The 23,516-nt window shown below is 45.5% G+C and overlaps 1 protein-coding gene across 1 annotated transcript in view; it reads left to right on the forward strand.

Annotated features, from left to right (window-relative positions):
• Window positions 1–23,516, forward strand: part of TRHDE (thyrotropin releasing hormone degrading enzyme) — a 3,000,980-nt gene that overhangs the window by 2,111,011 nt on the left and 866,453 nt on the right. The window lies entirely within an intron of this gene.

Consider the following 23,516-nt stretch of genomic DNA (forward strand, 5'->3'; position numbering starts at 1 on the left):
GTGATGGACAATGCGACAGTCCAGGATTTTCAGCCAAGTACTGCACCTACCACTTTCAGGACATGGAAAGTAAGAAAATTGTGAGTTCGGTGGTCGTGCAGGTGTCACAAAGTACATCCTCAGTGGCCATGGAGAAATTTGGCTTTGTAGCATCATTGCAAGAACTACAATCGCGGGGAATGGTGATCGACCTGATAGCCACGGACAGACACGTTTCAATTGCCAAGACAATGAGAGAACAGTACAAAAATATAAATCACCAATTTGACGTTTGGCATCTTGCAAAATCAATCAATAAAAAATTGTCGGCTGCAGGAAAAAAAAAAGATATGCAAGGTATTTCACAGTGGTCCAAGTCAATCAGCAACCATCTTTGGTGGAGCTCAAAAACATGTGAAGGGTCGTTGGAAATTCTACTGGAAAAATGGCGGTCAGTAATGTTGCACTGTAGCAACGTACATCGATGGTCGACAAATGAGCATTTCCACAAATGTGAACATGGCCATTTGTCCACAGAGGAGGCACGGAAGAAGAAGTGGTTGATTCCTTCATCACCCACTCACAAGGCCATTGAAAAGATTGTATTTGATAAAACTATAACAAAAGCTTTGAGGGGACTCACGGAATTCTGCCACACAGGAGATTTGGAGGTGTTCCACAATATGTGCCTCAAGTACAGGCCCAAAAGATTGCATTTTGGCATGGAAGGCATGATAAATCGGACTCTTCTAGCGGTCTTGGCACATAACCATAATGTTGGCCGTCAACAAAGTAGGACGACCGGAACTTTAGGGACGCTTCGCTACAATAAGGCCTTCACTAAAAGAAGTAAACAATGGGTGATCAAACCAGTGTTTGAGGATATGCAATATGAGTTTATTGAGAGACTTATCGTAGATGTCCTCGATAGGCACATACATGGAGTGGTGAACGAACCTATGCAGGGGACAACTGCATTGCCACCCAACATTGCCTCTGTTCCATGTCCACCTAAAGCAGAGCTCATTGAGAAATACACATCACGGTTTAAATGATTGTAATTCGATTGTCTGTTCTCTCGAGTCTCCTCATGTTGCAGGCCCATTGCAATTAAACCAAACAGTAATATAAATCATTTTTACAAAAATTATAGAATGTTTCCGTATTACAAACACATGGCCGACCCATAGGGACAATAAAAAAAAAGGCACGCAGACAAGATGCCCTTACACTAACTGGAGCTAACTAGAAATGTGTGCTCGCTCAAAGTGAAGGTCAGCTGCTTTGATGTTTTGCTCGGGTGGCGGAACGGCCCACGACCCAATATAAGGTTCTATTGTGATTTGACCTTGACAGGCCGGGACCATCCTGAAAGACTAAGAAAAGATAATGAATAAAATTTCAGAAACGAAACGATGAGCCACGTTCATTAGAAGAAGTAACGTCGGCAAAGAAGGAGTGGTGTTTCGGGTCTGCCCTACACAGAGACACAATGGAAAATGCAAATATAATGTAAGTAACTTTTGATGAGTTTATACCGCAATTTCATTACTATACAGTGGCTTTAAAGACGGGTTCAGTTGTACTTGTTCGTTCTATGTGGCATAGTGTTTTCTACCGCGCACTATCTGGAGGAGAAACATCTGCTTTTACTGAAGCACCTCAAAACCTTCCTCTTTGCTTCTGCTTTCTCTCTCCCTCTCCCCTGCTACAACTGGTCCACTGTCTGCGACCTCGGTCCTGGGCCCTTCCACTCTCCACCTGCACTGCCTCCCTGTCAACCCCTGCACTGGGGGACTGTCTCAGTATCCTACAGCCCCCCCTTCCCAGCACTTGTTCTGCACTTACCTTGCACTTGCCACCAGCTGGCCCTATTTATTTATTATTTTATGCTACTTACCTTGTACTCCACTCCCCCCCCCTCCATGCCTCGCCACGCCTTTAAACACTTGTGTACACCCAGTAGCGCTGTCCTCGCTATGAAATGAATAATTTTAATAAGGATCTGATGGTGAGACTAATTTCATTTTTTATGTTTTTAGGTACATCATTCACTACTGTCTGTGTCACGAGTACCAGACACCGGCGGACGGCTTCTACAGCCGCCAGTTGCTTCTCCGCGTGAACAACGTTACCACCCTGACCATTTTATGGGACGATCGCCAAGTACAAGTATGCCCTTACGCGGTACTAACGGTTAGATGCAACATACCTACCGTTGTGGTGGCCTAGTGCCTCGTTGTTGGAACAGCCATGCGATTATCAGTGCGACAGAAGAGCTTATTTTTATCGTAAACCAACACCCTGTGTACTGCACACGAACATCGCTTGCCTCAAGACGAACTAATTTGGATCGAGAGCAAAGAAAAATGCAAATCGCTGAATATTCTCTAAACATTTGATGTCCAATAAACGTACTTTGCCAAATGTACAATCTTGCCGTTTGCTTTTAAACCACGGTTTCACATTCCGAATTGTGGTGCTGTATTGTGAGATGCTCTAAGACCCTGTGTACAGCAAAGGACCATCGCGTTCCTCAATACGAACTTTTTGGAACATGAGCAAATAAAAATGCAAATCGCTGAATATTCTCTAAACATTTGATGTCAAATAAATGTACTTTACCACATTTACAATCTTGCGGTTTGATTTCAAAGTACAGTTTCATATTCCGAATTGTGGTGCGCTGTATTGTGAGCTGATCTGTGTTGATTTCCGGGGTCTGTGTGGAGTCGCGTAGAAGACGCCTGGGCGCGTTTGCCTACGCAGCTCAGTCACGTCACGGATAGAGGCGGGGAATATGAATGTTTTGATAAAGTCTGTTTCAGGGGCGGGGGATTTGATTTAGTGCCGCAAAGGCAGGTGAGCCAGGTCGATGCGGCGGAATGATAGGATTATCACAAAATGGAGGCTGATTTCGAGTGCGATAATGGGCGAAAAGTCGGGTAAGGTCCATAGGAAAGTTTCCTACGATCTACCGATTTATGCTTACAAACACATGGCCGACCCGTAGGGACAATAAAAAAAAAGTCCCGGAACTATCCTTTAATCATTTTGCAATGGATTCCTATGAAATCAACATTCTTTCCTTTGATGATAAAAACAGACAAATTGGGTAAAACACCCACATACAACATAGAGAGATCACCCAGAGTGGTACAGGTACAGCACCCATGGCTGGTAGGATCTGATAATTTAATTCTAAGGGGGACATTGGCTATGGGATATCGGCTTTCGGCTTGGCCCAGTGGCATGTTCACCATCTTTTACACTATTTGGTGCAATGTAGACATGGCCGAAGGGTGAAGAACATTGCCGAAGGCCCACACTCCTTTTAACTAATGTTTGCAATGTGGACAGTGGACACAACCACAGGCTTTGGCCACTGACTATGGGCAAAGGACATGGCCGGTGGTATCTGGTGAGTTAATAGGCAGGGGGATATGGGTCATTGCTGTAGACCGGGACATGTGGATTCGAATCATTGTAACAAAACCCAAGAAATTTGGCAGGTCTGAGAAGTGATGATTATCTTAACTCAAAGTCCTCGCCAGTTGCTCATCCTCTAGGCACATACATGAGATCACGGCAGGCAGGGATGAACAATGACAGACAACAATGACATCATGGGTGACATGGATGGGGGAACTCCAAGTTAAGATGAGATTACTTCATACACCCACCAAATTTCATGTTTCTTTGCGATCATCCAGATTTTTCATTGAATATATATATATATATATATATATATATATATATATATATATATATATATATAGCGCTGTAGTTTAGGGAACGTGAATTTGAAACAGTACAACTCAAGACAACCTTTGAAATTCAGTGAAATAATCTTAATTGAAATGATGTTAAGTTGATGGTTTAATGCAACAAAACCCTTTAAATTCAGCAAGTAGTGGAAGCTACATGTCCTTAACTCTGAGCTCCCATAGCAGAGCCCATCAGCACACTGATGGCATCACTGATGGCATCACTTATAACCTCATAAATGACATCCCTGGAAACTAGAGCATTAGGTTCACAGCTGTTATGTGGATGGAGTACTTAATCCTATTTAGTACTTTATTTGGCAACAAGCATAAAAAGGACCCACTAGGTACACATAACTTTAAAAAAAAAACGAAAGTAAGGAGTGCTGTGGTGGCAGAACAGTGAATGCTAGACCACCCACTGCCCCCAAAGGTGTCACCCACCCCCCAACAAGCTGCCGAAATGAAGTGGTGCGAGGAGAGGGCCTGAAGTTAATGTAGCCCAAACATGGATGCCCTGTCACCAGAGCATCTCAAGTTACTGAAGCTCAAGTCGTTTGCTTTGTTATATCGTGTCCACATGCTTAAGGGTGGCAATGCTCCAGGTCGAAACGATCTCCTATCGACCCAGGAAGCAGGGCCAAGCTGCATGACAAACAGGGCTGCTGGCTGCTGCCCTTCTACAGTGAAAGTCGAACAGTGCAGCTGAAGTGAAGTTTCAGCACCACGGGTAGAATACCCTAATTGGTACAGTTTTGGACAACACGTGCTACGTGTGGCTCCAGGTTTAGGGCCTGTATTGGAGCTAAGGTCATTTTGCTGGCACGAGCACGACACCCATGTGTAGGCAGTATATAAGGAGCATCAGTGGTGGACTAAGACCTGTACTTAATAGTCAGTCTCACTCGTTCTGCGAGGCCACAGAACAAGCGTGGGGAAGCTGTGGCCCTAATCAGGGGGCATGCTGTGTTTCCAGGCACTGTTTGGAGAGGAGCAGCACATGAACGGCTGGGAGAGCAACATTTTAATTCAGCAAATGGTGACATTAAGGATCATCCATCCTGTCACCACTTGACGCCATTCCACGCATTCCATGTCAACCTTACCTGTAGGGAGGGGCTATGAACATCTGTTTCTCCACAAAAGGAAATGGAAAATGTTGTCCTGGCTTCACTTTTCCCATCTGTAGATGTTTCGGCTTTCGAGCGCATTGTTGCTGGAATGGAAGCAAAAGTAAAATCTCCTTGCTTCCGGGTTTGTGACTTAAATTAATGGGGACACATTTCTACAAAGTACTTTTCTTCAAATGGAAGGCAAAACAGAGCTATTTCATCAGCAATTGCTGTTTGACTGGCAGCTCTCGTAGGCATAACACACTTTGATAAATACTGCATTTCAATTTGTCTGAGGGTCCATTCACCATTAGTTTAGGAACTGAGCGGGTGACCAGGTGTAATCATGTCAACAGAACCATGAGCAAGGCACACCCTCGCCTAGCATTGACTTTGGACACACTGCTGTGATCTGCAGCACGGTCATATTAGTATGTTTGATATCCTTATTGGCACCTTGCAGTAACGTCCCAGTAACACTGCATTATAGTGTTAGTATGCAGTGCCCCGTATTTTGTGGTCCACACCCCATGTTCACTTAGGTCTTGGGTTTCTGGTTCTCGCTGGCACAGGGTCTTTGACTCGTTATGGATTAGGTTCTCATCAAACGTTGGATTCAAGTTTTGTGTCCATGTTCAATGTTGTGGCCCAATTAGAACCCCAGGACAGGGAACATTAGTGTGTTAACTGGCAGGTGCAGTATCCCCGGGGCACAGCATTGAGCAGAGTGCATATATTAGATGTGGGTGTCACATTTAGCCAAATGTAAGCATACACATATTTTAGTTGGATTAGTCATGACTTAAATACAGGTGTTACGTTCTAATGCATTCATTTTTATTTTCTGGTTACATGTCTGGACATTTCTGTTAACAAACCACTTCAGGAGGTGCCCTAAGGTTTATATTTTGTCTGGTGGCACAAGGCTAGCCGTATGCATGCAGGAGGTATCAGCATGTCTGATTGCATGCAGGGTGTATGAACATCTGGTGACACTGCATGACTGTTGACTTGTGCAGGTGTATCTGGTGGCATATGCTGTCAGTTGAGTCTTGTCACAGGTGTTTTTGTGTATGGGGACAGAGGTGTTGGTGCATATGGATATGTGAGGCTTTTCTGCTTGTGTTTTGCGTTTTGTGTTGGATACAATTTGCTACGTTTGGGTTGTTGTGTAGTTAGACTACTGCTAGCTGTACTGGGGCTACCCTCTATTGGGGGTGGTTGTGCTAGTTGTTTTTTCCTGATGGATCGATGACATGGCCCACATTGTGTTGCTGTGGTTGCTGTGTGACACCACTCGTGGGCTGATAGTATTGTTTGGGTGTAAGGCTGTCAATGTCGGCATGCACAGTCTCTCCACTATCGAGATGGGTTCATGTCTGCGCTATTGCAGTAGTGCTGACTGTGGTTCCCTGCTTGGTGTGACCCTACATTCCTGGTTTGAATTTCTGCAGTGCTTGAATTTGTTGTGGTTTGTAATCTGTGCCCACCTACTTGAAGGTGTGTTGGTAGCTTGTGAGACTGTGTTGAATTTTCTTTGGAAGTGAAGTTGCTGTGGTTGTGTTGTTGACTGTAAGAAACGGAGATGTAGTGACTGTTGTCCTTTCCTGCTGGCTGTTAGTGAATGCTGATAGATTGGTGATGCAAGCATGTGACTGATAGTGCAGGAGAATGGTGAAAGGTTATTGGTGTGTGAATGCTCTGAATGTATCAGTGTGGGGTCTGAACTGGAGCGTTTAAGTATGGCCTGTAAGTGATCTCTCTATCTATATGATCAAGAGCAAGTGGACATTTAAGAACTGTTGCTGTGTATAATGAAGCTGCCTGGAGTTTCAACCAAGAGCCTCAAACTGTTCTGTGTCTGGAGTACTTTAGTCTTCTTTTAAATTACTACACAGAGCTGTGTTTACACACGAAAGGAAGTATGCTTTTATTCAGTAAATGGTTGCCAAATAGAAAATACAGTGTACATGTAAATAACACGTGATCAAGCATTCGATTACCATCATTAGTATGAAATAATCACCACAATTGATAAAAGCAGCTACACTCACTCCCAGGTAGCATAAAATACCTCACCAATGTGTATTCTTCTGTCAGATCATTAAACCAAGATGAATGATCCTGTTGCTGAGCACATTTCTAGCACCCCAGGATCAAGTGCTGAGCTAGACATATGGCTTACTACAATACCTGTTGAGGTGAGACATCGAATCCTTCAACATATGAAGAACCACAAATATGACTGCAGAGGCAGGGAGCACAATAGTAAAACCAACGATTTTGGTCAAACTCTTAGTGGTCTAATTCCAAAACAGTAGAACATGTGGGCATTCATAGAATGTGTGACTCATTTCAGCAGAAAGCTGTTTCCATCTGGGACGACCGGAAATACCATTTGGACACCTTGAGTTGATTCCGGCACAAGTGCAGGACATGAAGTGCGTACCTTCATCATAGTGTATCTGCTGCAAATCAGACGTGCATGATGTGCAAACAATAGAAAGACCCCTTCTGAAATTAGACAGACGGTCTATTGATGGAAACATAATGCTCCACGTATCATGGACTTTACACAGGGCAATGTTAGTCAAGGGAATAAATAAAGCACATTAATTGCCAATCGAACCTTTATCTGAAATGTCATGCAAGTCTAAAATGGTAAATTCCTACACGTGGGGCGTATTGTCAAGATAGATTTCAGTTAGGAAACTCCTAAACAGAAGTAATGCATTTCTGAGCAGATAATATCTATTGCAAAGATCTTGGAAGACGCCATGAGTGCCTGTGCCATATAGCTGGCACACATGGGATAGGTCATGTTTTACTCCAGCCTTTCTTATTCGATCTGAAAAACGTTAATTATCCTTAAATTCTGCAAAATGGCGAATCTCCGGGGTATCTAGAAATGTATTAAGCATGGACTGTTTCTGGGACGTATTCACAATAGTCTTAAACCTGATATGTTTGAAGTAAATGAGGGCCATAAGTGTCACATCCGTGTTTGTTGAGTCGCTGTATCCGAGTCATGGAGTACAAGCCAAGTAAATTTGCCTGCCAAAACCTGCTCATGTGGTTCAAATTGGCCACACAGCTGTAGTAGCTGAGATGCAGCAATAGGAGACCACCAGTCCATTGAGTCTTGTTAAGCAGTTACCTCCATCTCCTGGAAAAACAGGAGACCCATATGAATTATTGGACTATCTACTCTTCATTTTTATTTTGGGTCTAAAAAACAGGAAATTACGCATATAAATAAAAAAACGTTGTCAGTATCAGCCCAATATTGACCCTAATCAAAAGGGAAAGACCGTCAAGGGGCTTATGGTTAGTGTCCACTATCTTCACATAATTACCCAAGACTAAATGGCCCCCAGATATAACCAAGTAGGCATGTGTTAAAAAAGTGCAATGCACTCTATTGCACAAGGATATCACAGCCCTTTTCATAATTGAGTTTATACCCTGCCACTCATCCAACTTCTGCTCATGTGCAATCACCATCACGTTATCTACAAAGGTTTCCACCTTAAATGGACATACACTGAATGGGCAGAACGGGCGAATGGCAGAGATTTGAGCTCTAACTAAAGGATTGATATGAAATGCAAACAATAGGAGGGATTAAGACATCGTTGGTGAGCCCCCCTCTCAACTAAAAGTGAGCGGAAGAATGATTTTCAATGATTGATTTTGCACACATTTTGATGTCAACATTGTGTATGTATAAACCACACAGAGCGCTTCATTGCAATATATGACATGCCATACAAATACTTGGATGACCCAATAAAAAGTATTTTTGCCATCCAGAATAAAAACAGGGAGAACTGAGAGCCGTGGGCTATAGCCACATTTCAGAGGAGCAGTGACCTGCGTTGTTTTCATTATACTATCACAACAGGCTATGAAACAGTATTGACAAGACTGCATAAATCCCTAATAAGTATCCCAAATGCATTGCCAAAATTAATCTGAAAAAGTTGCTACCTCTAAATAAGGGACGTTTGCTGGTACTAGGAACAGAGTTCTTCTTTGGAAACATTACAGTGTTGGATTCTAGCCATGAATGAGAAACCTTATCAGGTCAAGGCATACAGACAGGATTCCAGAACACCTCAATGTGGGTAAACTATCTTCGCCATGGCTGGTGGGAGAGAAGAAGGAGCATGCCAGTCTTCGTCTGCTGAAATCTGGCAAGCCACCACAAAAGCCCCAGCTTTTGAGTCCAAAACCATATTTGTGCCCAAGAGTGGACTTCCACAGTGCGCCCTGTCCCATCTCCTATCCTTGTGATATAAGTAATTACAGAAGACATGAACACACCCTTCTCATGTTCATCTGATTCAATTAAATGCCCTCCTTGAAAAACACGCATTTGGTAGCATGCTCACTATCCTTCTCAAGTACCAACAAAGCCTCACATATTCCCAGTTTTTTCCTGGTCCGCAGAGAAAAAGGATTTTCAGATTTTAAAAATATCTGCAAATTCACTATTTAGCACAATGCACATCATAATGGGATGGCCGCAGACAGGATGGACCCAGGAGCAGAGCCTTGGCCTAGTAAAACCTACATAATTCTGGGAGTGGGTGGAGGAGCATGAGGTTATGGCAAGAACATTCAGGAGTGGACTTGAGAACACGAGAGACAGTGAAAGAGAGCTGAATGAAGAACGAGTCAAAGAGAGGCGAAAAGGTGAAAAGAAGCATTAGAAAGGTATTTAGATGAGCAGGAACGAGAGGTTGAGATCACAACAATGGTGGCAGGTGGAGGATACAAATAACATGTAATTTGGAATTAAGAGGAGATGAACCTGACAGCAAGGAAGGGTGTGACTGGGACAGGAGTAGGAATGAGTTAATGTGGTAGGTCTTTAGGAGGTGCTGGGAGTGAGGCAAAAGGGAAAGGCAGGAGTTGCAACATAGGTTCCCTTTCAAGATCATTGGGAACTTTGGTAGGTGGCAGGGAAGTAGAGGTTGAGCTAGCAAATCAGCGCCTATTGCCAGCATGCAGCTGAGATGGGGTTGAAAAGCAAAGGGACAGAGACCATTGAGCAAAGAGAAAACAGAAGTATGTGGACATGTAAACACTCCAGGAATCAGGGTTATTGGAAATTGCACATCTACCTGGGAAGAAACCCTGGACTGGGGATGGCAAGCTGAAGATGAAACTATTCAACCAAGGGAGAAGCCATTGTGCTACTAAAGTGTTGTTTTGCATTTACATATTTTGCTCCAGCCCAGTAAATATCCCTAATAAATGTCCTTTTAAATGAACATCTGTGTCCTGGCCCTGTTTCAGGCCCATGTGGCCTTGTAATAGAAATGTGGGATCTATGTAATCTTTTAAAGAGAAAACATCTTTAAAATGCTGAATTTTAGTTTTTTGTTTTCAAACATTTCAGCGCACCTATATGCGGGGAGATCCTATCCAGCCCTCCCCATCCTGTCTGTACAATATTTATTCCCCTAACCCACCTCCCACTTATAAATGCGTAAAAATACGCAGTTCGGCATTCAGCATTTTCAGCCGTGGGATATTCGGCTGTGAAATAATGGGGTGATACCGATATGTTTATGAGATGCACAATTGTAGTCTCTAATGTGGTGTTAACACCCCGTTCCAAGTGTTGGAATGGGGGTAATGGCCCAACAGCCCAAGTTAACGGCCAAGCAAAGCACGGGTAGTTAACAAGGGCATTGGGCCATAATCACCCCCCCCTTCTGGCCTTGGAATGGGCTGTTAACGCCCTTATCACCTCGGGATACCGCTTTGGTAACCAGGGCTGCTAAAAACAAGTATATTCATTCATTGGACAGGATGGCGTATGCGTCCTGTCCAATGATTGAAAAAAAGTATCCAAAATGGCCACCATGCTTGTCGAAAGCGGGGCTCTGCATGGAGCCCCTCTTCTATTACCAATGCAGATGGAAAAGGGAGGAAGGAAGCCTGTGTGAATAAGTGGATTTTGTTGTGTCACTTTGGTCAGCAGAGACATCAAAGTTTTGACGACTGTGTGTTGATACAGAGCACGCTTTGTTTGTGATTGGAATATTGATCTTGAGCGTTTGAGTGTTTTTCGTTTTGATATGATGGGAGAAAGGCAGCTCCGAAAACTGTCGTTATTGGACTGTGGGAGTTTCTCTGAGTCATGTCTGCAGTGACAATGGTGTGAGGTGTTGACAGTCAAACATTCATGCCATCTGTAATCACTGTTTATCTCCTACTGCAGCCGAATGCTGCCATCACGATGCTCTTGTAATGTATAGGATAAAATATTCCCAACTATACATTAGAAAGACATTGCAAGACATAGAGAGCTCCGTTGTATGTCTTCATGCTTATAGAAAGTCATGAAACTCCAGTGACCTCCAATATATTTTCTATGAACAGTAGAGCTTGTTTATTCAAACACCTTATGGGTGTAAACCGCTTCACCCACAAGCATAATTGTCCTTTTTTAGTTTACTTTTTACTTCACCGTTTCTAGACTTGTCTAACCTTTTTGTTAGTTTTATTTAATGTCTCCACATATATTGCCCACTTTCTTATTAATTTTCTTTTAATTATTCCTTTTTATTTTCTTCATTTCCTACACTCCCTGCTATGTATTTCTTTATGCTCCTTATGCTGTTATCCTTCATACTTCATTTTTTTCCTTGCATGTCTGTCTCATTTTCTTAGCTTTGTTGTATTTTGGCGATTCTTTTTCTTCACTTTAACTCCTTCCTCTTTCTTTTCTAGCGTCTTTTTTTTTCAAAAAAGAAAAGAAACAATGGCCACTGCTGAGTGTTATCTCTCACCATCAATCTGTTTGAGGCAAGCGGAGGCTGATATATTTGTTAAGGGGCATGTTGTCATCAGTAGTCACCTGCAGTACACAATTCAGCCATCCAATACTTTATTTCTCTTATCAGCGAGATGGTAAATTACAATATATGGAATGGCTTACTCCCAACAATACATTATAAAGATGCACTATGCCAATTGTCAAGCACCTTTGTAATGCAAGGTCTCCGAAGTAACTTGCAATATACGTTTTCTTTCATATTCCAGTAATGTATTACTAAAATATGCTTGTAATCCTGAAATAACAAAACCCATTTGGAAATTTCATTTCCCCATCATTTTCATGTTGTGCTGTCATCATTCTCTATTTGATATTTCTCAATCCTGGCGCACCTTTCTTGCTGTTTTGTTTATTTGTTTTTCTTTCATTCCTTTAAATGCATCCCCATCTCTGCCCCTCTTTTCTGCTCTCTTTGTACATTTCCACCTTGCTTTTCTACAACCCCTTAGCTCTCCCCTGCTTGATAGCTAATCTTCATCTTTGAATATATGCAGCTCAGGGAGCTGCATCTTCTATCACAAGCAATCAATGACTGATAAAAGACCCTGGCTGCTGGAACTGCCAGGGGTGCTGTGACATCACGAGCCGGCTCTAATAGCTTATTACAACTTGCTAGACACTGTTCTTTTTGTAATACAAGAAGGACATTGAAGATTCAAGGTGATTAAAGTGCCACTGCTAGTCTAACTATAACTATCCATTATTAAAAATGTGTGTTACTAATAGCCTATTTTCTTTACAAAAAAAATTAAAGACAACAAGTTTCATACTTTAATTCAGTTCTTTCTGTGTGCTGGGATGTTGGATTGCTTGCAAATCGTGTGGCCGAAGAAGACGTTTAATTATGAAGTTTCTATTATGTCATGAGTTGCTTAACAGTAATCGTTACCTTTCTGGCAGATATCGGGGGTATATATATGCGTGGTGTACTTACATTCGGCTTGGGGGAAGTATGTTGCCGATTTCCAGTTTAAAAGAGATGCTTGCCTTGGCAGGCTACCTAATTATTTAATCATTGAAAGCCGCAGTTTCCCCTGAGCCATCCATTGCTTCTTCCACTTTATGCCTGGATACATCCAAGTATGGCGGTAGCCTTGCGGTAGCCTTGCCGGTGAAACACAGCTTCTTTCTAAATCTGCCTGCTTCTACTCTTCACCCTCTTATCCAGAACAGGAATGCGAGACTTGTCCTTGGCCTCAAGCCCAGGGATCGTCCCAGGGATCGTATCTTTCCAGGACTGAAATCTCTGCACCGGCTCCCAGTCGCTGCGAGGATTAAGTTAAAAACCATCTGCATCGTCCACCAGGCCTTCTGGGGCCTGGGGCCTCAATACCTTCAACTCTCTCTTTCTAAGTATCTTCCTTCTCGAGCTCTTCGCTCATTCGCCTCCAACTCCCTCAGGGTCAGTCGCTTCTCCAAGCAAAGAGTTGGCGGTACATCTAATTCTTTGGCTGGTGCCTCCCTCTGGAACAGCCTCCCTGCCTCCCTTAAACTTGAGGAGAACCATCTCTGGTCTGGAAGCACCTCAAAACCTTTCTCTTTGCCTCTGCCTTTTCTCCTCCTCTCCTCTGCTGACCTCCTGGCTGTAACTGGAACTGGACTGGCTACCTGGACACCCTCTGATCTCGGGCCCAGGTCCCTCCACCACCAGCGTCACACGTGCTCTGCGCACCTAGCAACCCCCGCACTTGGGGACTGTTTCTGTATCCCTACAGTCTGCCTATCAGCTCTTGACACCAGATGTCTGCACTTACCCATGCACTTGCCACATGCTGGCTGTCACTTTACTTATTGTTACTATCTATTCCTATATGTATAGGTGCGTTATAAATGCCATATCAAATCATATCATATGAACGGTTTGTAATTCAAAAGTAGATTTCCTTGAGATCTTAAAAGTCGGAATATGTGTCCTTCGGCCTACCAAATTCTCGGGGATATGGGAAACACACTAAAGGACTGGCGTTTGTCTTTTAATAATAGAACAGTTCCGACTTTCTGGTGCGATTTTCTTCATGTCATTAATACTGATCAGACAATAGCTGAAGAAATGCAAAATTCTCAGTTGTGTCTTGAAAGTATGAAATCAAGCCTCTCTAATTGGCACATTGAAATTGTTGGTTCACATAACCACAGTTTCCGACTTGTCTCTAACCATGACAATAAACCGTATTGAAAAGGACCTTTAAAATGGTTGCAGTCTGCAAGAGTTTCTGTTACTTAGCTGAAAAATGGAGCGGGGGGGCAACAGGAGACAGACACGGGCATGAGCGGGCGGTGGGGGGTGCAGGAGACAGACATGGGGCATGAGCGTGGGGTGGGGGGCAACAGGAGAGAGACACGGGGCATGAGCGGGGGGTGGGGGGAACAGGAGACAGACACGGGGCATGAGCGGGGGGTGGGGGGAACAACAGAGACAGACACGGGGCATGAGCGGGGGGTGGAGGGCAACAGGAGACAGACACGGGGCATGAGCAGGGGGTGGGGGGCAACAGGAGACAGACACGGGGCATGAGCGGGGGGTGAGAGGCAACAGGAGACAGACACGGGGCATGAACGGGGCGTGGGGGGCAACAGGAGACAGACACGGGGCATGAGCGGGGGGTGGGGGGCAACAGGAGAGAGACGGGGCATGAGCGGGGGTGGGGGGCAACAGGAGAGACACGGGACATGAGCGGGGGTGGGGGGACCAGGAGACAGACACGGGGCATGAGCGAGGGGTGGGGGGAACAGGAGACAGACACGGGGCATGAGCGGGGGGTGGGGGGAACAACAGACACGGGCATGAGCGGGGAGTGGGGAGAACAGACACGGGGCATGAGCGGGGCGGTGGGGGGCAACAGGAGACAGACACGGGGCATGAGCGGGGGGTGGGAGGAACAGGAAAAAGACACGGGGCATGAGCAGGGGGTGGGGGGAACAGGAGACAAACACGGGGCATGAGCAGGGGGTGGGGGGCAACAAGAGAGAGACACGGGGCATGAGTGTGTGGGGGGAACAGGAGACAGACACGGGGCATGAGCGGGTGGGGGGAACAGGAGACAGACACGGGGCATGAGCGGGAGGGGTGGGGGGCAACAGGAGATAGACACGGGGCATGAGCGGGGGTGGGGGGAACAGGACACAGACATGGGGCATGAGCAGTGTGTGGAGAGAACAGGAGAGACACGGGGCATGAGCGGGGGAACAGAAGACAGACATGGGGCATGAGCGGGGGGTGGGGGAAGGGGAGAGAGACACATGGGACATGAGCGGGGGTGGGGGGAGGGAGAGAGATACACAGGGCATGAGCGGGGGGTGGCGGGAACAACAGAGACAGACACGGGGCATGAGCGGGGGGTGGAGGGCAACAGGAGACAGACAGGGGGCATGAGCGGGGGTGGGGGGCAACAGGAGACAGACACGGGGCATGAGCGGGGGGTGAGGGGCAACAGGAGTCAGACACAGGGCATGAGCAGGGGGTGGGGGGCAACAGGAGACAGACACGGGGCATGAGCGGGGGGCAACAGGAGAGACACGGAGCATGAGCGGGGGTGGGGGGCAACAGGAGAGACATGGGACATGAGCGGGGGTGGGGGGAGCAGGAGACAGACACGGGGCATGAGCAGGGGGTGGGGGGAACAACAGACATGGGGCATGAGCGGGGGTTGGGGGAAGGGGAGAAAGATACACGGGGCATGAGCGGGGGGTGGGTGGGAGGGAGAGAGACACACGGGGCATGAGCGGGGGTGGGCGGGAGGGAGAGAGACACACAGGGCATGAGCGGGGGTGGGCGGGAGGGAGAAAGACACGGGGCAAGAGCAGGGGTGAGCGGGTGGCAGAAAGACACGGGGCAAGAGCGGGGGTGGGCGGGAGGGAGAAAGACACAGGACAAGAGCGTGGGTGGGCGTCAGGGGGAAAGACACGGGACAAGAGCGGGGGTGGGAGGGAGGGGGAAAGAGACACGGGGCAAGAGCGGGGGTGGGCGGGAGGGGGAAAGAGACACGGGGCAAGAGTGGGGGTGGGCGGGAGGGGGAAAGAGACACGGGGCAAGAGCGGGGGTGGGCGGGAGGGGGAAAGAGACACGGGGCAAGAGCGGGGGTGGGCGGGAGGGGGAAAGAGACACTGGCCAAGATTGGGGGTGGGCGGGAGGGGGAAAGAGACACGGGGCAAGAGCGGGGGTGGGCGGGAGGGGGAAAGAGACACGGGGCAAGAGCGGGGGTGGGCGGGAGGGGGAAAGACACATGGGGCAAGAGCGGGGGTGGCCGGGAGGGGAAAGAAACACGGGGCAAGAGCGGGGGTGGGTGGGAGGGGGAAAGACACATGGGGCAAGAGTGGGGGTGGGCGGGAGGGGGAAAGACACACGGGGCAAGAGCAGGGGTGGGCGGGAGGGGGAAAGAAACACGGGGCAAGAGCGGGGGTGGGCGGGAGGGGGAAAGACACACGGGGCAAGATCGGGGGTGGGCGGGAGGGGGAAAGACACACGGGGCAAGAGCGGGGGTGGGCGGGAGGGGGAAAGACACACGGGGCAAGAGCAGGGGAGGGCAGGAGGGGGAAAGACACACAGGGCAAGAGCGGGGGTGGGCAGGAGGGGGAAAGACACACGGGGCAAGAGCGGGGGTGGGGGGAGGAAGACAGACACACGGGGCAAGAGCGGGGGTGGGGGGTAGGGAGACAGACACACGAGGCATGAGCGGGGGGTGGGGGAAGGGGAGAGACACTCGGGGCTTGAGAAGGGAGGTGGGCGGGAGGGGGAGAGACACACGGGGCATGAGCGGGGGGTGGGCAGGAGGGGGAGAGACACACGGGGCATGGGTGGGGGGAGGGAGAGAGATACACGGGGCATGAGTGGGGGGTGGGGGGAAGGAGAGAGAGAGACATGTGGGGCATGAGCGGGGGGTGGGCAGGAGGGGGAGAGACACACGGGGCAAGAGCGGTGGTGGGGGGGAGGGAGAGAGACACACGGGACATGAGTGGGGGGTGGGCGGCGGGTGGGGAGAGGCACACGGACATGAGCGGGGGTGGGCGGGAGGGGGAGAGACACACGGGGCATGAGCGGGGGTGGGCGGCGGGTGGGGAGAGACACACGGACATGAGCGGGGGTGGGGAGAGACACACGGACATGAGCGGGGGGTGGGCGGTAGGTGGTGAGAGACATACGGACATGAGCGGGGGGTGGGCGGCGGATGGGGAGAGACACACGGACATGAGCGGGCGGCGGGAGGGGAGAAACACACAGACATGAGCAGCGGGTGGGAGAGACACACGGGGGTGGGAGAGACACACGGGGCAAGAGCGGGGGGTGGGCGGTTGGGAGAGACGAGCGGGGCACGAGCGGGGCATGAGCGGGGGGTGGGCGGTAGGGAGAAAGCCACACGGACATGAGCGGGGGGTGGGCGGGAGGAAGAAAGACACACGGACATGAGCGGGGGGTGGGCGGGAGGGGTGGAGAAAGACACACGGACATGAGCCGGCGGTGGGCGGGAGGGAGAAAGACACACGGACATGAGCGGGGGGTGGGAGGAACAGGAGACAGACATGGGCATGAGCGGGGGTGGAGGACTTACTGTGCAGGCGGGATACAAAGCCTCTCATGCAAGGAACAAAGATGGCGGGCGTCTCTGAAGCCAGACGCACTGCACGCTTTCACGCATCCAATGAGAGAGCACGTCAGATGTCCACGGACATCACGCAAGCTGCTTGCCCAATCACCGTCCTGTCCGCGGAGCGAACAGGGAAGTGTGTCCGCGAAGCGAACACAGATATCACTAATTTTTTTCACTTACATTTTTGGCTTTTTTTTAAAAACTACTGGACGGATTTACACCATTTTTGCTAACTTCACTTTCCCTGTATATACCCATATTGGTATGTGTTCTTGTGTCTTTGTGTTTTGTCTATAGTAATGTTTTATTAGCTACGTATTACATGTTTCACAGTACACAAAAATCTATTAAGAAAACAATTATCATTTCATTATTCAACATATTAACATTACGAATATTATACCTTCATCTTGTACACTGCACACCATGTGATGTTTCTGTATCAGTAGCTTAGTATACTAGATAGAAGCCCATAATAGAATGCTATTTATATCAATGCATCGTTCAATGCACTAATTAGGGTATGATATTTATTGCAATGATCCTTGACACTTGTTTCGCAACATTATAATAAGAATCCTTTGTACACATATTTCATGAAAAGTACATACACATGTGATGTCATCAGTGATGTCATCAATGACATTTGTGATGTCATCTTTGATGTCACGGGTGTTAGTCTTAGCAGTGCACGGTGGTGGCACGAGTTATGGTTGCTTAGCTTACCATAACTGGCGAATTTCAAGGGTTTTTCGGTTTTACTTGGAACCATAACGTTCCTTTGACAAAGTTTTTTCACTGAATTTCATAGGTTTTTAGTAGCGCAACTTCACCATAACCTCCCTTTAACAAAGTTTTTTCATTGATATTACATGGCCACGGTAGTGGCCATGTAGTTATGGTTAAGTTGCTGTTTCCATAGGAAGAGCACTTTTTGGGTGGCTTATAACTTCGCTCTCCCTGGACGGATCCTCACCAAACTTTGCAAAAAAAGTAGTTGGGTCACTCTGAATATTTTTGCAAAGTTTGGTGAGGATTCGTCCAGGGGGGGAAAACTTATAGGGGGGGTCCCAAAACTTTTTTTTTTCCCATAGACTGAATCGGAAAAAACTTTGCGCACGGCTACAGCCCGAACTGCTGGACGGATTTCCACCAAATTTGGACCAGGAGCAGCGGCTTGGTGCTGAAAGTGTGCTTTTGCAAATTTGGTGAAAATCCGTCCAGTAGTTTTTTTTAAAATGACAAAAAAGTAGGTAAAAAAAAATTTGTGATATCTGTGTTCGGTTCGCGGACACACTTCCCTGTTCGCTCCACGGACAGTGTCCTGATTGGCCAATCGTCTTGCGTGATGTTCGCGGACATGCAACGTGTTCGCTGATTGGACGGCGTGGAGCATGAAGCACGTCAGATTTTTCGGTAGCGCCCACCATCTTGGATTCACGGACGTCCGCGGACAGCGCGGTGAAACTTTGTTCAAAATGTGTATTTTGTAGAGTGTGTTGTGTGTAGGAGTGTTTGGGGAGGGTGGGAGTGTATGAGATAGGATGAAAGTTGTGTTTTTTATGTGTTAGACGTTCTTTTTGTGTTCGATCTGTTTGCGGACATCACGGGTGTTCTGAAATGTTCTAAATAAACTGACTAGCGGGTGTTCTAAGGACTCAATATGTGTCCGTTTTGTTCGTAAGCAAAGTGAAACTGTTCTAAGAACACTCGCGGTGTCCGGGGAGTGTTCGTAGAGGGTGTCCTGAGGACGCTGTCCGTATTGTTCTCTGTCAAGTTGAATGTGTTCTAAGAACACCCGCGGTGTCCTGAAATGTTCGCAAATAAACAAAATGAGGGTGTTCTGAAGATGTTTTTGAGAACACTCCGGGTGTCCTGGAATGTTCGTAGGGGGTGTCCTGAGGACGCTGTCCGTATTGTTCTCTGTCAAGTTGAATGTGTTCTAAGAACTCCCGTGGTATCCTGAAATGTTCGCAAATAAACAAAATGTGGGTGTTCTGAAGACGCTTCTAAGAACACTCGCAGTGTCCGGGGAGTGTTCGTAAGGGGTGTCCTGAGGACGCTGTCCGTATTGTTCTCTGTCAAGTTGAATGTGTCCTAAGAACACTTGCGGTGTCCTGAAATGTTCGCAAATAAATAAGATGGTGGTGTTCTGAAGACGCTTCTAAGAACACTCGCGGTGTCCGGGGAGTGTTCGTAGGGGGTGTCCTGAGGACGCTGTCCGTATTGTTCTCTGTCAAGTTGAATGTGTCCTAAGAACACTCGCGGTGTCTTGACATGTTCGCAAATAAACAAGATGGTGGTGTTCTGAAGAAGCTTCTAAGAACACTCCCGGTGTCCTGGAATGTTCGTAGGGGGTGTCCTGAGGACGCTGTCCGTATTGTTCTCTGTCAAGTTGAATGTGTCCTAAGAACACTCGCGGTGTCCTGAAATGTTCGCAAATAAACAAGATGGTGGTATTCTGAAGACGCTTCTAAGAACACTCGCGGTGTCCGGGGAGTGTTTGTAGGGGGTGTCCTGAGGACGCTGTCCGTATTGTTCTCTGTCAAGTTGAATGTGTTCTAAGAACACCCGTGGTGTCCTGAAACGTTTGCAAATAAACAAAATGGGGGTGTTCTGAAGACGTTTTTGAGAACACTCCCGGTGTCCTGGAATGTTCGTAGGGGGTGTCCTTAGGACGCTGTCCGTATTGTTTGTTGTTAAGTTGAAAGTGTTCTAAGAACTATCGCGCTGTTCTGAAATGTTCGTAGGGAGTGTCCTGAAAACGGTGTCCGTATTGTTCGCTGGCAAGTTCAAAGTGTTCTAAGAACACTCACATTGTTTGCGGACATTAAAAGTTTCCCATAGATCATAGTTGAAATGTTTGACTCTGTGGATGTGATATGCTGCGGTGGTTGTTGCAGGGCATAGAGTCTTGGGTGCATGGCCATTTGGCCATTTGGCCATGCACCCAAGACTCTATGCCCTGACAACAACCACCGCAGCATATCACATTCATATTTGCTTATAACTTTGGGTGAAAAACAAATGTATAAGGAACAAAGGTATTAGATACTATGGATGTGATATGCTGCTATGGTTGTCCTTATTATTGTATACTTACTGTTTGGTCTAGTAATGGGAGTCCATGTTTTTCTTCTTCATTTCTGTGATAAAAGAAAATAGCATGTTAGTATTAGTATTTTGTAATGACTTATTACATTGTATAAGCAATATACTTTTATTTTTTTTCGACCCTCATATTTAGTAGAGTACAAATCAGAGTACTGTGCAATTTGCTCAGTTTCTGTATTTGTTACTAAAATCATTGCGTCTGTGGGAGAAAAAAAAATCCATGTTGGATTAAAAAAAAAACCCTTTTTCTGTTATGCTACAGTTTATTTGTTTGTTTGTTTTCAGTGTTCACTTGTTGTTTCTGGCTAATGCTTTATACTTGGCTTTGTTGTATTTTTTTTGGAGCAGTAACAGATTCTTCATTTGTTTTGATATTATAAAATTTTGGAGCAGTTAGATACCAATTGGCGTATTCTAACTGTCTATTTTTTTAATATATTTTAGTGGTTTTGATTGATCTATTTGGATATTGGTAAATTTTGGGCCAGTTAGATACCAATTGACGTATTCTAACTGTGTATCTTTTGGCCTAATTTAGTGGTATTCATTTATCTGATTAGTTGTTGTAGAATCTTTGAGCTGTTAGATAGCTTTTGGAGTATTCTAACAGTTTATATTATTTTAACACAAATTTATAATTTTGGGACAGTTAGATACCAATTGGCGTATTCTAACTGTGTATTTTTTATGGTCTAATTTAGTGGTATTCATTTATCTGATTAGTTGTTGTAGAATCTTTGAGCAGCTTGCAGTTGTTTTTGGTACCATCTGCATTGTAACGTAGAAGCATTAGTATTACGTATTTACTATGTGTTTGTATTACTAACGTGGAGCGATTATCTGAATTGCAGGTAGAGCATAATCTACCATGGTTTGCATTTTGTACAAGTTGCTGAAATGGAATGGATTCACAATTTGGTATTGATATATATATGAAGCGTTCATTGGGGATTTCTTCTTGTGTCACATTGTTGCAGAGAGTGCATGTATGTTTCCACATGTATGAAATCTGGTATGTTTTTGTTTTCCAGTACTTGTAGTAAGTACATTAGAAATTCTTGTGGATCTTCCTGTGAGTTTATAGTGAATTTCACCATTCCAGCACAGTAGTCCAATTGTCGTCTTATTCCAAAAACACTATATGTGTTGTCAGGATTGTTTGCTGCATTTCTGTGAAGTACTAACATTTGCAAACACAATGGGTCTGTACTGTGTAAGTAAATGTTGTCAACAATTGGTGGTAATTGAAATAGAATATTCATTGCTACATTTGCATAGCAACTTACACCAACTATATTTGAGAATTTAAATGGTCCAGGTAGTTCTGTATCTAACTGCTTTTTTTGGAGACTGTCTTCCTTCTTTAAAGAAGTACCTGGTTTAATTTCTCTAATTGATTCTTTTTTGTTTGTGGTACTTGATGAAGTATTAGTTTCTTTTACTCTTTTTGGAGGATTTGCAGTGACGTCCTGTTGCATTTCTGTTTGATTTAGTTTCCTTTTACAACATTTTAGTTTTTGTGGAAAAGAATATGTGTTTAGATGGGGAGTGTATAGTGATCGAAGTCTATTATATTCTAAAATGCAAGGAATATCAGCGTTTACTTTACTTGCATCAAAGTTGATTAGAAATAGACCGTCAAGTGTATGTAAGCATGATAGTGCTGCGTAGCTCATGCCTTCTTTAAAGACTGTGTTACCAATATCTATCATTGCTTTGTCTAGGGTAAGACCTTGTGATTTATGAATCGTGACTGCGTATGCAAGAGTTAGAGAAAATTGTTCTCTGCGTACATACATATCTTTGAAGAGAAGGAATCTAGCTGTTGAGCGTCCTATCCGTTTTACTTCTGAAAGTTTGTCAAAGAGTATATTGACAAATTGAATTTTGTTGTCACGTGGGTATGTTTGAAAGCCAACAACTGTACCCAGTGCTCCATTAACTAGTCCTTGGTCCACGTCAAGGTTACGTTTAAGCATTACTCTGCAATTTAAGGATAATTTTAACATCTTTTCTAAGCCTGCTGTGTTTGAGATTGATTTTTCTAAATTATTTAGTCTTGTTGTGGCTTGGTCACACATGGGTAGTGTCATACCATGTACATCTAGTTTGTCTGTGGTGCTAATTTCCATTATTGGTTGCATTTTTTTACTTAACATTATTTCATTGAATTTGAGACAGCTTGCAAGAGTTGGCATTAAGGCCATACAATTGACATTTTTGTGGGCTAATTGTTCCATAACATCTGTAGCACATGCATTATCGCCATAAAGTGCATTAATGTGCCAGGTTTTCAATGTTGCCTCTGCTTCTTTAGAAAGTATACCAACTCTCAAACTTTTTAAAATGTTGGCATAAGTTAGATCTGCAGATTGGCACATGTTTTCTTTTAATTCTCTGTATTGGAAATGTTGCCAAAGGTTGACATTTCCAATGCTGCCAACAGTTTTACGGCAGAGTTTGTGCCCTAATGTTTTAAAAATAGGTTCACCTTTTACTGGTGTTAATTGAAGCAGATCTCCAAAAACAATAATTTGTTTTCCTGCAAAGAGCTCGTCATAGTCTGTTTTGAGTACTTCTTGTAATCTGAGGTGAATCAAAGCTAACATCAGGTTGGAGACCATGCTCACTTCATCTATTAGTAGCATTTTCATTTGTTTCAATACTCTGTGTAATAGTCTAATTTGTCCTGGTGTTCTACTGGTAATAGTAGTAATCGGTGTAATGTAACACCACCTATGTGGGGGCAGTGACAACAGCTGACAGTTTGTTGTTTGTCAATTGTTGAAGGAACTTACTAATGATTTTGATTAGGAATGTTTTGCCAGAACCAGCTTCACCACTGAGATACAGTAGTATAGGTTTATAATTATGGCAGGAACATTCTTTATTTTCATGTTTTACACCATGTGTAATTTGTTTTGTTACTTCTTGAAAAATGCTACTTTGCTCATTGTTTAGTTTTGATTGTAGTATAGTTAAGTCTTCCTTATCATCATACTGACACATGGTGTTTTCTACTTCTATCATAGCTAATTCTGCCTCATTTGTTATTAGTGGTTCTCCCAGTGGTTCTTGGCTTCCTGTTACAGAAGGTTGACTACTG

The sequence above is a fragment of the Ambystoma mexicanum genome, chromosome 12 (genome assembly GCF_040938575.1).
Source record: "Ambystoma mexicanum isolate Mex_15411 chromosome 12, UKY_AmexF1_1, whole genome shotgun sequence".
NCBI lineage: Eukaryota > Metazoa > Chordata > Amphibia > Caudata > Ambystomatidae > Ambystoma > Ambystoma mexicanum.